The sequence below is a fragment of the Colobus angolensis genome, unplaced genomic scaffold, assembly GCF_000951035.1.
Source record: "Colobus angolensis palliatus isolate OR3802 unplaced genomic scaffold, Cang.pa_1.0 Scaffold41, whole genome shotgun sequence".
NCBI lineage: Eukaryota > Metazoa > Chordata > Mammalia > Primates > Cercopithecidae > Colobus > Colobus angolensis.
Genome location: NW_012117488.1, coordinates 15,983,174 through 15,997,622, shown reverse-complemented (window position 1 = coordinate 15,997,622; position 14,449 = coordinate 15,983,174). Strand labels below are relative to the sequence as shown.

General features: G+C 40.1%; 1 long non-coding RNA gene across 1 annotated transcript; it reads right to left on the bottom strand.

Moving 5' to 3' along the window:
- Positions 1 to 885: 885 nt before the first annotated feature.
- On the bottom strand, positions 886 to 13,804 carry LOC105521844. Its single transcript, XR_001003346.1, has 3 exons — positions 13,294 to 13,804; positions 6,818 to 8,408; positions 886 to 1,754 (listed from the first exon to the last, which is right to left on the bottom strand). It is a non-coding gene; the product is annotated as an uncharacterized LOC105521844 (long non-coding RNA).
- Between the last annotated feature and the right edge of the window lie 645 nt (positions 13,805 to 14,449).

Here is a 14,449-nt window from a genome sequence, read left to right as displayed (position 1 = left end):
CAACTCCACAGGGTGCCATTCCCATGAGCTGTGTGTGAGTTCAGGCCTGGAAAAAGCCAGGCACAGTGTTGGGATGGTAAATAAACCAGAGTCGTCAAATCAAAAACAGAGTTAAAGAAGTTTGGCAGCGTTAGAAAGATCAATAATTCCAGAATACAAACATTACAGCATTCATTTTTAGGCATATTTGAATGATCCTTACCCCACAGAATCCAAGAAGCACGGGAAAGAGCAGGCGTTCTACGTTTCCCAACTGCCCTGTTAACTAATTATCAAATATTAGCTCATCCAAGCTCCAGTGGCAGAGGAGCCATAACATTTTTTATGAGAAGCTTTTCTTTCATCCGTTAAGGTGAGACAGATGAATCCTCTAGTTCTTGTTCCAAGAAAGCACTTTAACTGCTGAGACTAGACTTGGTTTCATCAATAAATGAGCTGTTAAAATTGATTTCTCCTCATTGACAGGCACTTCATTCACAAATATACTCTGCCACATGGAGACCATTTTAGCCCACAATCTGGATTGTTCCAAACGGAGCTCTTTCATTGCAAGCATGCCTTTCAGAACGCTTATTGGTGTTGTCACTGTGTAAAATCCTACTTTTCCACATATTCACAGTACCTCCAACTTGAATGTCAGTCAGGATTTCAGGGCTTTTTCATCTTCAGAAACAATACTTTTGTATATAGAAAGCATTTTATTCCTGTCACGCCCCCCAGTGAACTATTTGGAGAGGATAAATACTACTTAAGGAAAGCTGGCTTGCAATTGCCTTCTCTGAGTCTCACAGTAAAATCATTCTACGTGGTACATGGGCAAGGGAACATTTAAATTCTCTGCCATTTTCAGAGAAATTAAAACAACAACAACAACAACAACAAAACTCAACCAGAATACTGTTGGTCATATTTTTGGAAATCAGGAAATTGTACAAAAACATTGCTTTAGAAAAATATGTTGTGTGGTGAATTATATCTTCCTTGTTTGACAGACAAGCTATAACAAAAAATTAACAAGCTAGCATGGGGCTAGGAGACCTCTAGAGTGGGAGATGCCTTGTGGACAGTGCTTCTATGTCTCCATTTTTTCCTATTTATTTTGTTTCATTCAGAGATTCAGAGAGGGAATATGTAACAATGCACAAATTCAGTGGTGAGCACATTTAAAAAGATATCTGGGATCAATGCATTTTGAAATAAATATAATTGTGAATAGTGTTCTGAAACTCCCTGACAAGAATGACTTAAATTACTCAGTCAAGATCGTTAAAGCTTTTCCATGAGGGCAGGACCCCAGACTCTGCAAACTTCCTCCTGCCATAGCAAACAGTTCGAGCTGATGGTTCCCCTGACAGTCAGAGGTGGTCACTCCCTTTGCTCTACTTCCACACGTAGAAAGCGTTCCGTATTTGTCTGTGGCAAGTTCCATATGTTTCTTGTGGCATCTGCTAGCATTTCCACTTAAAATAAAAAAGATTGTTTTAATTTCCAGCCATATCTGTTCCCATTTGGGGATGTAAGCCATTTTGCAATGCTTTGTCCTTGAAGATTGTGATTTGTTTGGGTTCTCTGTGCAATATCTTGTGTTTTTCTTTAATGCCTTTTTTGAAGAAATATTTGAAAACAATCAGGGGAGGAGGAGCAGCTGCAGCTCAAACACTGCGGTAGATGTTAGACAATGCAAGGCGCTTTTATTCTTCACCTTTTGCTTTCTGTCAACCTTTGCAATAAGGAAGGAAGGGCAGCTTTTGTTCCTTAGACAATCAGAAGAAAAGAAAAAATTGATTATTCCTTGCAGATTATGGGTGGTCAGCAATTATGTAGAAATGGGACAAACATTCAGACGGGCCAAACTATTCTATCAGCGCAGCTGCACAATGACAACCATGTGCTCTGGCCTGAGGGGTTAACTATTACATTGAAACTGATTAGCATAGTTTATCTTCCTGGAAAACAACTCCATTTAGACTGATCAAGACCAGCATTAGGTGAGCACCAATGGGTTAAGATTTTGCTTTACATCCCTCCAACTGCTTTTAGAACAATATCCTGGTTAAAACAACTAACGATTCAATCAGACCTAAATTCACATAGTAACTTTATGCAAGTGTCTTAATAGCATGAGTTCTAGGTGGCTGTAAGGAATCAGAGAAAGTTACAAGGCAGGAAACTGTCCATGGAAGGTTTCCATCTCCCTGCTGCACCATGGTAGAGACACAGAGTCCTTGGTACATTAGACTAATGGTTCTCAATGGATGCGGAAGATTAACAGTTATCTAGACAGCTTTTTCAGATAACCACCAGGCCCCTGTACTTGCTGTCTTCAATGCCAATATGTCTTTTCGTATGATGAAGCTAGCATGTATGTGTGTGTCCAGACCAGCTTTATTTTTTTTCTCCAGAATTACAAAATACATGAGTGGGCCCCCCAAAAAAGCAGCTTCTTTTCTCATCGATTGATTAACTGACTCATCCATTCATTCCATGATATACCTTCAGACATTGTTTTAGGTTTTGGGATATAGTGGTAAGCAAGATATATAAAGACACTAAATAAATGACATGTATGTAGGTTTATCCTGAACCTAAGCTAGGACATCAAGAAGAATGGCAACAATCTCTAAAATAATCAGTGTCATATGGAAATGGTAAAATGATGATCATGTTTATCATTAATAATAACACCTTATGCTTGGGTAGCAATTTAATGTTTATAAGATTTCAATTGTTTTCAACTTTGATCATGGTGTAGGCCGCCTGCCTACATTATGTACGCGAGCATGTAATGACTCACATGGCTAGTTCTTATATGTGTTTATGTGTGATATTCCTGTGGAAATTACCAATCTCATGAAGGCAGGTACTGTGCCCTTCATTTTTTCATCTCTCCTAGTGATGTTCTCAGTTCAAAGCAGGTACTAAAATACTGCCCCTGGATATTGTTTGGATATTTGTTCCCTCCAAATCACATGTTGAAATTTGACCCCTAGTGTTGGAAGTGGGGCCTGGTGGGAAGTGTTTGTGTCGTGGGGGTGGGTCACTCATGAATGGCTTGTTGCCATCTCTGCTTTATGAGTTCTCATGAGAATGTTAAAAAGGGCCTGGCACCTCCTCCTTTTTCTTTTTCTCCTCTCTTGCTGTGTGACACCTGCTCCCCCTTCACCTTCCACCATGATTAGAATATCCCTGAGGCCCTCACCAGTAGCAGATGCTGGCACCATGCTTCTTGTACAGCCTGCAGAACTGTGAGCTAAACAAACCTCTTTTCTTTATAAGTTACCCAGCCTGAGATACTCTTTTACAGCAAGCTTATCTCACCCACAGCCACAGGTGGCCCAGAATGGCTTTGAATATGGCCCAACACAAATTTGTAAATTTTCTTAAAACATTATGAGACTTTTTTGTGATTTTGTTTTAAGCTCATCAGCTATCATTAATTTTAGTGTATTTTATGTATGGCCAAAGACAATTGTTCTTCCAGCGTAGCCCAGGGAAACCAAAAGATTGAATACCCCTGTTTTGTATCAACACAAAACAGACTAAGACAGTCCCCATTTATATAGGCCTTGATAGTTTTCAAATACTTTTTACAGACTATTTTTATTTTTATATCTTGTTTGTGGATTTTTAATTTTTTTCTTTTTTATTTTTGTCTTTTCACTTTTTTGTTTATGAATTTTAAAGATGAGAAATGAGAAGCCCAAAGAAGATACATTATTTATTTACTTAAGATCACATAATTAGCTAGGAACAAAGCCCTATCTCTTTTTTATTTTTATTTATTTATTTTTGGTCTAATGTTTGTTTTCATTGTTGTACACGTATATCAGATTTTTCAGGCATATAATATGTCAGATATATATAAAATATCTACTTATATGCTGTGAGGAATAAACTCATTTTGGGGAATTAGGCATGAAAACAGAGAAAATGAGTTGGCTTGATGCATATATCAAGCTGCTTCTCATTGGGCAACCAAGATGGTTGACAATTATGGGAGAAATGGCAGAGATCCGACTGCACAAGAGCTGCAAACACAATGCACTCAGGGCATCCTTAGAATAAGTCATAGGCACATGGAATTTAAATGACGAGCAAGTTCTACAATCAAAGAATGCATTTCAGGGTGTGGCAGCAAATGGTGCTGTGGAAAATGATAACAGAGCCCAGGTGAAGAAGCTACCCCAACCTGCAATCCAGCCATGCTCCTTATGCCTTCTCTGGCTTTTCCAAAAATGAAATGTCAATACCACTCTAGGGTTTTCATCTTAATTCATGCTAGAAGCCCTCAAGGCTTGTCATAGAATATGTCAGTGTATCTGCAGAACATGTAGTCTGGGTCTGATTATCAAGCAAGAGGTGTAAAAACAGTTTAAGCTTCTACCAACTCAAGAACTCGCGATGGAAGATAGAACACAAACTGATTATGTTTCTACCATTTCTGAACAACCCAAAGTTCCAACTAGACTCAGCCTTATTTGTTGGCAAATGCACACATAGGAAATTACTCTGGGATTAATGTCTTGCTTTTCTACAATTCGACAGCAAGCATCAAACAGCAGCAACATCAGCCATGGGACATAACTTTTATGCCAATTTCAGCTATGCCCTATAAAGTTTTCTTTTTCTTTCAAATCCATAAGGTCACAAAGACCTTTTCAACTTCAATCGCATAGCTTAAGTGTACAAATTAAAATTCCATTTCCTACATCCCTTCCATTCATAGGAAGCAATGAACATAGAATATCTAATATACTCTATGATCCTGGCAAGGGCATTACTCTTCATATGCCTCAATGGGCTATGCCAAAATATCTCTTTCATTTATTAAAGCCATTTGTGATTGCCACTGACTTTGAGCTGAATGGCATCCCAAGGCCAAATTTGTTTATTCATCCACTTGTTTTTAAAAATGAAAATCACTAGAGGAGCCACTGATTGATTAACCTGTAGGAGTTCCTTACATTAAGCATATTTGTCTGTGTGTTGAAATAAACTATACAGTAAGCCTCTGTAGAATACACAAAGCTGTGCCAACAGTCACAGAGACATGATTCTATGGTTTCAGCCTTCCGTTCAGATACCCAGGGTTTGACTGCCTATGGCCATGCAGCCTCAGAAATCATTGGATACTATCAAGCTGGGCTGCCTTGGAAGGAATAGGAACCCACCTGCCCATCCTCCCTGAGCTGCTTGTTTTTGCAGGCTAGGACACAGAGGAGGCGTCTAGAATGAGATGGAGGCCCAGGGAAGGAGATTCATGGTTTTACTGTGCTGGAGGCAAGAAAATGTATACTGATTTTTCTATTTTGCAGGTCCTTTCTCTCTCTCTCTCTCTCTCTCACACACACACACACACACACACACACACACACACACACACACACACACACACACATATATTTGGCAGGCCCTTTCATATATATATATATATATATATTTTTTTTTTTTTTTTTTTTTTTTTTTAGACAGGGTCTCTCTTCACTGCCTGGGCTGGTGTGCCATGGCACAATCTCGGCTCACTACAACCTCTGCCTCCCAAGTTCAAGTGATTTTCGTGCCTCAGCCTCCAACGTAGCTGGGACTACAGGAACATGCCACTACTCACAACTAATTTTTGTATTTTTAGTAGAGACAGGGTTTCACCATGTTGGCCAGGCTGGTCTCCAACTCCTGATCTCAGGTGATCCATCCGCCTCAGCCTCCCAAAGTGCTGGGATTACTGATGTGAGCCACTGCGCCTGGCCCCTTTCACATATATTATCGTACTTATTTCCCATAACAACGGTGTACAACATGTATTATTATTATTCTACTTTGCTGATGAAGAAACCAAGTCTCAGAAAGTAACTTGGCCAAAGTCATAAAGCTAGTAAGTATAAAGCTGAAAAGACTGAAACCCAAGCTTACTCCAGTCTCTTTCTACTCTAACAAATTTCATTCAAATGTGATAGAATTCTTGAGTCATAGAAAGCATTTATATACATGGTACAAGAGCAACATCACACCTCTAAGATAGCACCTGCAAGCACAATGTAAAACATCAATAAAGTGGAGACATGTGTGTGGTCTTCCAATGTTGTCTTGGATAGTTAGAGAAAAAACAAATCATGTCATTTTATATTTCCTTAAGCTCCAAATGTCAGGAGATAATAAAAAACACTGTATTTGAGAGATGAGTTCACTCAGAGTCCTCTACTTTACAGTGAGTCCCCAAAAACTTGCCTAAAGTGAAGGCCACTTGATAACTCAAGCAGAAATTGCCCAGCTTCTGAGAACCTTCAAAATGGGTCTAATGATAACTTTTTGAAAGTATTTTTTAATCAAAAATCCTTAAAATATTATTCATATAGGTTGGGTGCATGGGCTCACAATTGTAATCCTAGCACTTTGGGAAGCCAAGGCAGAAACATTCCTTTAGGCCAGGAGATCAAGTTCGGCCTGGTCAACAGGTGAGACCTTCTCTCCACAAAAAAAAAAAAAAAAAAAAATTGTTTAAAATTAACTGGGCATAGTGACATGTGCCTGTGGTCATAGCTACTTGGAAGGCAGGGGCAGGAGGATTGTTTGAGCTCAGGAGTTGAAGTTGCAGTGAGTGAGCTATGAATGTGCCACTATATTCCAGCCTGGGTGATAGAGTGAGACCTTGTCTCTAAAAATGAAAATTAAAAAATATTCATTATATAGGAAATCTACTAGATTTTATGTCTTAAGAAAAGTGATCACGTCTAATCTACCTTTAAATTTTCAATGTATCTCAGTGTATAGTGGGTGTTTATTAAGTTGAGAGAAGGAATATTAGCCAAGAGAAACTTACCTTTGGAAAATTAATGTGGTATCAGCTGGCTTGACTGGTTCAGCCTCTACTGGAGGCCCACCAGCTAGGTAAATTGAGCACAAAATCACATAGCCCCACTCCACCATGGAAGAGGTTAACATTGTATCCTGGAAAGAGACATGTTTTTTAAAATGCACACTACATACCAAATACTCAGATTTCAAAAAAGTGTAACTGAGTTCATTATACTTAAGGTATCTTCTTGACTCACAATGATTCCTCCTTCTCAGGGAAATGATCAGGAAATGCCGAGATCTTTTCTTTGGAGAAAGCAGGTGTGTCCCTATAATACACCCTGTCCCCTTGGCTGGAAATAATTCATGTAAGATTGAGCAATTGGGCAACCAAAACTAAACTGGGTCAATCAGATTCTTCTCTGTAGGAAATCAGAATTTTCAATCAAGTTTCTCATGGGGTAGGGGCTCTTGCAGTTGAATAATATTAGTAGCTATGCTCTAGAAAGATTTATGTTGTCTCGTTGCTGAAGTCACTGGAGCTGCCCTTTTTCTTCCCTCTGAAATTCTGTTTGTTCAATTCTTTTTGGATCTTATGATATATCCCACTGTCCTTCCAGTTCTTGCTTGAGTTACTCAGAGTGAGTTTCCATTACTTGCAACCAAATAAAACTTAAATGATTCAGAAGTACAGATGAATGGCTCTAGGAATTGATGTAGCAAGAACTAAGCAAGTTGAATCGAGAAAGAAGACAAATGTGCAAAGCTGAGCACAGGAAAGAAGAAACATTTGTAAAGTACGACAGAGTAGGAAAAGCATCCCAAAGTGGAGGAGTGACCCAAGTAAAATGTAGAAAATTGGGACTCAGTGGGTCCATCAAGAATGGGGAGCAAAGCTCCCTGGCTGGAGAAACATAGGATCCATGCCAACACTCAGGAGAAGTTTCAATGATGGAGGAGGCTGGCCAGATGTTCGGGTTAAATTTAAGGGTGTCGTTTCAGAGTTTTGGGGTTTCTTTTTTGGCCTGGGGCTCTACGAAGTAACATTCCATTTCTATAGGTGGAGACCACAGTAACTTTGCGCTGCAGTTTCACATCTCAGAACATGGCTGATTTTGCTATATGAAAGGGATTTAATGTAGAAAGTCTTGAGTAGAACTTTAAGTTCAACAGACTTTTAGAGATGAGTGTTCCCAGTGGTTGTCACCAGGCACCTGAACCCCACCTGCAGCACAGTATGACCCAGTGCTCTGACAAGGTCTTCCATGACATAGCCCCGGATCTCCAGATCCTCTCTGGCGGCTGGGATGAGCCGAGGATTGGGTGGGGCTGTCATGGTCAAACTCAACACCTTCCTCAACAGGAGAAGAAGACTTAAGCCACACACAAGCAAAATTCTGAGAAATGACTCGATTTTTAGTTTTCTTCTGAAAGATGCAGACCAAGCATTTTGTTTGCCCTGGGTGACAGATGGGTCCAGCCCATCTTGGTGTCAGGATGAGGGTGTGACATCATGGTTACAGGAACCCTGACTCCCAGCTCATCAGGGATCTCATTTCTTCACATCATCATCCATCCACTGCTGCAGCTTCTGGGTTCAGTTCTAGTGCCATCAGCTGGGAAGGCAGTAACAGGATTTTATTAACTGTACTGTTAAACTTAGTGGAAGCAAAGTTAGAAATATTTCACATAAGAAAGTCTTAGTTCCAAGACCCAATTTTCACGAACCAAGTTAGTAAATATCACAAGCCCCACAAATTAGAATCCAGCATAGTTTTTATGCCATTTCTGATCACATCTTTTATTCCATAAAGTCTTACAATGCATCCTTTGAACCCTCCCAGTAAACTTTCTTAAACTAAGGGGCTTGAGGTCAGAAGGTAATTTCAATTGTGGTGGCTGCATTTGGCCAGCTGGATTTTATGAAATTAAAAGTTGGGATTTTATGAAATTAAAAGTTGAGACTGATATAAAATATTGCACTCCACATTAAAAGCACTTAAATAAAAGGATAATGCATATTTTTAAGGTGATAAACAACCATTTTTTCCAGTGGGTTTCTAGGAATGTAACTTTCACCAAAGACTAAAATTTTGTTTTATAAATTTAAGGGCTAAATAAAACATATACTCCAAACTCCAGTCCAGTCTCCATTCTGGCCTGAAAGGATTTAACTAACACCTTTTTAATTGCATAACTTTATATTTTTTCTTTTTGTTAGAGGCAGAAGTGGAGCACAGAAGCAGCCCCGGAAAGTCTACTCTCCTGATATTTACAAAATTTCTGACAGTCTCCCAAGAGGGCATCAGGTAAGTTCTATGAAATGTCCAGTGTACTGTAGGATACTTATCCTCACTCAAAACTTACTTTTTAAAAAAGGTTTATCTATTCTTAGTCTCAAGTTTCACACTGGATTTTTCCAATGACTGCAGAAATGTAGCAATAATATTTGCCTAAACCTCTGAAGAAAATATTGAGCATCTAAAGCAGAATTATGAATAATAACAGCTCTTACACAACCAGTACATCTTAATAACACATCTTCCTCGCCGCCAGCTTTCCAAAACCATTCGTATTTGGAGTTTGTCTTTCGATATTACTGCTTTGAGAACCAAAATTTCTCTGAGGTCCCCTTGTAAGATTAATTAAAATATACATATCATCAAAGCACAGATAGGACTAGAGTTTCTTTAATATAAATGCTTGTCATGGCAACATTTTCTATAATGTAACTGTGACACCTTGCTTTATTTCTTTACATATTAAGCAAACAAATAAGGGAAGCAAGCAGACTCTTCCTGAAGAAAAGAAATGGTACCAGCTCCATTTTTTATGGCTAAGATATTAAGTGACCGCTCTGTGGTGATATAAAAATGGCACTAAATAGAAAAGACAATGGCCAGGCACAGTAGCTCATGCCTGTAATCCCAACACTGTGGGAGGCCAAGGTGGACGGATCGCTTGAGCCCAGGAGTTCAAGACCAGCCTGGGCAAATGGTGAAACCCCACCTCTACTAAAAATACAAAAAATTAGCCAGGCATGGTAGTGCACACCTGTAGTTCCAGCTACTGGAGAGGTTGAGGTGAGAGGATGGCTTGAGCCCAGGAGGCTGCAGTGAGCTGAGTTCACACCACTGCACTCCAACTGTGGTGACAGAGTGAGACTCTGTCTTGAAAAAAAGAACAAAAAAAAAAGACATGACAAGACTGGCATTAGTAAACCAGGTACACCAGTAATAATCAATATAGAAAGAGGTACTTTCTGAAGACCATGGTTGCCAAATCATTGTGGGCAAGACAAAGTTAACACTTTGAATAGCTTACCTGGGGAGTAGAAACTGACATGGGCAACGTTAATTATTAAATACATGACATATAATAAGTTATTTCTGAAGATGAAGTTATTTCTTTAGATTAGGATAGTTGGAAAAGGCTTAGACAAGGAAAGAATGAGATATTCAAATTTAAACATTATATGGAAAGTCAAAGAGAAATAGAGAAGTCATTCAAGAAAAATGCAAGGCCCTTTTATCAGAGAGTGAATAAATAAACCATATAGATTCAACTGTTTACTTAACAATTTTGTATATATATATTTTTCTTTTATTTTTATAATTTTTATTTAAGACAAGTCTCACCCTGTCACCCAGGCTGGAGTGCAGTGGCGCAACCATAGCTCACTGTAGCCTTGACCTTCCAGGCTCAAGCAGCTCTCCCACCACAGCCTCCTGAATAGCTGAAACTACAGGTACATACCACCTCACCCAGCTAATTTTGAAAATTTTTTTGTAGAGACAAGGTCTCACTATGTTGCCCAAGCTGGTCTTGAATTCCTGGGCTCAAACGACCCTCCTGCCTTGGGCTCCCAAAGTGCTGGGATTACAGGCATGAGCCATCACACTCAGCCTTCAACAATTATATAAATGTCAGTTTCCTTCCAGTAGTGAGCTAAGTGTGCAAAAATGAGGGCAGTCCTAGACCTCAAGTAGCTTTCAATCCAATGGCAGGAAACACACACACACAGAAAAAAAACAATACAACAGAAAACAGAGGCACAGCTGGGGCATTAGAGAAGCACAGAGGAGTAGAAGAGTAAGAAGTGTTATTTTAGGCAGAGGGGGCCACATTGAAAAGGTATAGAGGTGTTAGAGAGCATGGTCCAGTCATGAACTCAAAGTAATGCCATCTTCCTGGTGCGCAGGGCAGATCGAGAGAAATGAGACAACTCCATTCACAAAGGCCTTGTACATCATGCTCAGGATATCAGACTTCACCCAATAGGCTATGACAAAACACAAACAGATTTCGGAAAAGAAAGGGTTTGGTCATACTTCATGTTATACAGATGGCACTGGCAGCAGAATGAAGGCCTCAGGGTGGTTGGTCATCCTAAAGGTAGAGAAACTAGCCAGGAGACCTGAAGAGCAGCCAGGTCTCTACAAGGGTGTTGACAGTGGGGTTGGAGAAGAAAGGACAGACTCAAGAGATATTTAATTGGAATAAAAAATGGCCAGACTTTGATGACTCACCTGAGAATATCTGTTGGAGGTTAGGGAAAGGTAGCATTCTAATATGACTGCGAAGTCTGTGGCTTGCATGATACACTAAACCAAATGTGGGAGTAAAGTATGGTGAACAACCAGTTTGAGGAGAAAAATTATGAGTTCAGGCTTGGAAACCCTGGGACAGGAGTGCCTGAGACGCCCCAGTGGAGAAGTCTGGTGGAGTTGGAGCATGTAACCGGAATTCAGCAGGGCCTTCTCAGATGGAGATGTAGATTACAGAAATGGGCTCTGGGGCATTACATAGAATTGTTATTATAGTTGAGATCATCCAGGAAATTGAAAGAGAGGATTGCTGAAGACAGGTCTTATCAATATTAATCCTGGAACAGAGGATGCATTACATGAGAAACAAACTAAAAAGAAGCATTAGAGAAGTAGAAAGAAAACCAAGAGAGAACAATATCATGAAATACAGGAGAAGAAAGTTTCTGAAATGACAGGATGGTCAACAGCCTAAAACCCTTTGGAGAAGCCAGGGTCTAAACATGTGACATCTTAGAAAGCACCTGGTCTCACTCCTCCAATGCATTTATTAGGAAACGAAGACCAAGAGACGTGAAGGCGCCTGCCCACAATCACACTGTCAATCAAGAGAGAGCTGACTAGTAGACAGATGCCCTGACGCCCTGCTGTGCAGCTTCAGTTTTATCCAGCTGCACTTTTGGTTTGATTGAACCCAGACTTCACAGATGGAAGTAGTGGGAGATAAGCCTTAAAAAGGTAGGTTAGGGCCAGGCAGCAAAATTGCTAAACTAGGGGGCTTAAATGTTATTCTGAGGAATGGGGTACTCACTAAAGAACTTTGAGCAGGAAAGTTATTCTAATCACAGAGATATTTGGGGAAATTTTAGGTGGGAGTTTTCAGGGGTATTGTTAATATTTTGCTAAGATAAGTCACAAATTAAGCAATTATGAGAATCCCTCCCCCCAAATAATTGTGAGTTGTAGTGAATAAAACTCCTTAATTATATTATAAATTAATAAACAATAAATAAGAAAAAAACTCAATTAAAAATGAAGTCATCTATTGCTTAGGTGCATGAGACTATCTTAAAATGATCTAGAAATAAAAGGAAAAGTCCTATGAGATTTGGAACCATCCTAGGTATCATGTCCAGCTCTGGGGAGGGGGTGGGGGTGGACCTGAGTACACTGCAGCCTCTTGTATCCATGCTTTCATAACTCTATTAGGACCAATGATTAAGGCCATATGAGGATGTATTATTTTATGTGATTTATCCTTCTTCTTCTTTTTCCCCTGTACATATGCATTTGTTAAAAAGGTGACTAAAAAATGATCCCTATACTTTTGGAAGAATGCCTTGGGAGAGATGCCCATGCCAGGGACCAGCTTTCTCTAACTGAGTTGCCAATCCTATTGCCAAAGGCCTTCAAACCAGAGTGACTCTATCTTGACCAGGGTGCTAAATGAGGCTGAGACCTATTGAGGTGCATTCCGAGGAGGTTAGGCATTCTAAGTCATGGAAAGAGACAGAAGGTCGGCACAAGATACAGGTCACAAAGACTTTGCTGTAAAACAGGTTGCAATAAAGAAGTTGGTCAAAATCCACCAAAAACAAGATGGTGATGAAAGTGATCTTGGGTCATCCTCATTGCTCATTATATGCTAATTATAATGTATTAGCTGCTAAAAGACACTCCCACCAGCACCATGACAGTTTACAAATGCCATAGCAACATCAGCAAGTTACCCTATATGGTCTAAAAACCGGAGGATCCCTCAGTTTCAACGAAATCCCTACCCCTTTCTCAGAAATCTTGTGAATGACCCACCCCTTGTTTAGCATATAATCAAGAAATAACCATAAAAATAGGCAACCAGTAGCCCTCAGGGCTGCTCTGTTTATGGAGTAGCCATTCTTTTGTTTTTTTACTTCTCTAACAAACTTGCTTTCACTTTATTCTATAGACTCACCCCAAATTTTTCTTGCACAAGGTCCAAGAACCCTCTCTTGGGGTCCGGATCAGGATCCCTTTCCAGTAACACTATGACCTGGCTGCACACAGTCCCCCTGAAGCCACAGGTTGAACTATGGCAGGACCCAAAGACACAGGGGCCCCAGCAACTTCATCCTCTCTCTGTCCCCTCAGAGTTTCACGACTTTGAGGTTCTCAGATGCCTAGATAATGGTTTGCTTCATAGGTGGCAGTACACCGGTAGGTAGAAATTGACCTGACCCCACTGCAACCCCAAGGTCCCATGATCCCTGAAGTCTGATTCGGTGGTTCATTGCAAAGACTAACATCAAGCGAGGGAACACAGAAAAATGTCACAAACAGTGCTTGAAATTGATTTGAGGGTCAGAGCAACCTGAACTTCTGACCCTGACTTTTAACCTCCTCACTTCTTGCTCTCCATCTCTGCTGTTACGATGATAGTGCACACTCTGTGCAGAAAAGACGACTCCACTTTATATGTACCCAGGCAGAATACTACAGTGGGACTGTTGCCGGGCAACCACAGCTAGAACATTTTGTTTGGGGATCATTTTGAGAATGATTACACTTGCAGGATTGGGTTGGGTTGGTTGGGGTTTTTTTTTATTATTATTATTTTTCTTTCTTTCTTTCCTGTGGTATCTATTCCTGGATGTTGTAAATATTCATCTGAGTTTTGCATAGATGAGGAGAAGACGTTATTTAAATGAGTTTGGGAGGGTAATTTGCTCGGGTGCATCACTACCCTCTTTTACGTTTTGCAGGCAGTCTGCTGCAGAAGGAGAGAAAGCGCTTTTGTGACCATTATTGACTTAGATGACAATGCTATGCTCGCTTGTTTCAGTTACATAGAACAATGGGAGCAGAAAAAAGACAATTTAGCAAAGGCATTTAGCAAATTGTTAGTGGATGGGGAAGATACAAAAGCCCCAGCTAAGTCATCAGGCACATTGCCTTGTAACGTGGCTGCAGTTACTCTCCTGGTCCCCTCTAAACCCCACTCAGAGAGGAACGCTTCCTCTTCCTCTTGTTAAGTGACATCAGCACATTGAAATACAGCTCTTGGCTAAACTCCAGAGAGCTGACTTTGAAAGGTAATGGGAGGAAACATTTCCTTTCAAAGGGAATCTGGG